This window comes from Trachymyrmex cornetzi, unplaced genomic scaffold, assembly GCF_001594075.2.
Source record: "Trachymyrmex cornetzi isolate Tcor2-1 unplaced genomic scaffold, Tcor1.1 scaffold310, whole genome shotgun sequence".
NCBI classification, from domain to species: domain Eukaryota; kingdom Metazoa; phylum Arthropoda; class Insecta; order Hymenoptera; family Formicidae; genus Trachymyrmex; species Trachymyrmex cornetzi.
This window is the reverse complement of record NW_017297796.1, coordinates 38,564-39,954: the sequence shown is the minus strand read 5'-3', so window position 1 is coordinate 39,954 and position 1,391 is coordinate 38,564.

Below are 1,391 nucleotides of genomic sequence, written 5' to 3'. Positions count from 1 at the left end.
TGTGTTATTGACATTATAATACACATACAATTTAACATATTACACGTATAAATATATACTGACATTGGCCTTGCCTTAGTGCCAAGACACTACCGTGTCTCCAGATCAGTAATATCTCTATATTTGAGCATAGATAACTTCTATCTCTCTTTTTGATAGACATAGCAAAAAATGGAGTAGCTACATATATACATACCCATATATACATATGTATGCAACACGTGTCCATATATTGACAATAATACATGTTACATTTTAACCTAAAATGACCTTAGCCATAGGAAAAAGTGATGCTACGACTGTGTACTGATATAGACTGCGAGTACTGAAAAAATATGTTATATACGTAACTATAGATTTTCAGTATTGACGGTGTACATAACACATGGTCATAATAGCATTTTTCCTTTCGTACAATGTCATTTTAGGTCAGGATGTAACATGTATTAGCAATACATAGATATATTTCACATATAATATACGTAGCTAGTCCATTTTTTGCTACGTTTAATAAAAAGATGTAGAAGTTACTCATGTTAAAATATACAGATATTAGTGGTGTGTGTACTTAAATATAATACACATGTAGGCAATATTATATGTATAATATTGCATATATGTATATTATAATATGTGAATATACACACATTACAGATAGAAGTTGTTTATGCTACGCTATTTACGCAGATATTCCCTATATCAATTTACACGAAACATTACATTTTATTTATTTTACATTACTTTTTTATGAGTGTATAGTGTGTGTATGTATATACATGTATATATATATACATACATACACAGACATATATAATGCACATAAAATATAATTCTAATACTCAATATGTCTATATTATATCTACATGAATATCTAAGCATAAGTAACTTCTATCTCTTTTTATTAGACATAATAAACAGAGATGAACTAGCTACATATGTATATGCTATGTAGCTATGTAGCTATGTAAAACAATACATATTACATACTAAGTTACAATAGCAAATTAGACGAAGGAAAAAGTGTTATTTCGTTACACATGTATTTTAAATAAATGTTCCTCTATCAATATCAGCCTGATTTTATCTATTGCTGGATATCGGTCTCTTCCAACCTTTTCCATTCTAGATGGTCTTTGGAAGAAAAGAGTATGGCATTGGGTGTATTCAAAACGACAACGGTTCATTGAGCGCTCAGTGAATGATCTTCTGAATGCACCCATTAAAACGCCACGCTTGCCATGTTGGCGAGTGTACATATATCCACTGATATATGGAACCTACCTTTTTTTACGCCAAATCTGAATGGCGATGGCAAAGGCTGCGTTCAGCAGAAAAAGCAGCTTTGCAACTGTTGTAAAATTCTCTAATATGATTGGTCTTGACTTTAGTCC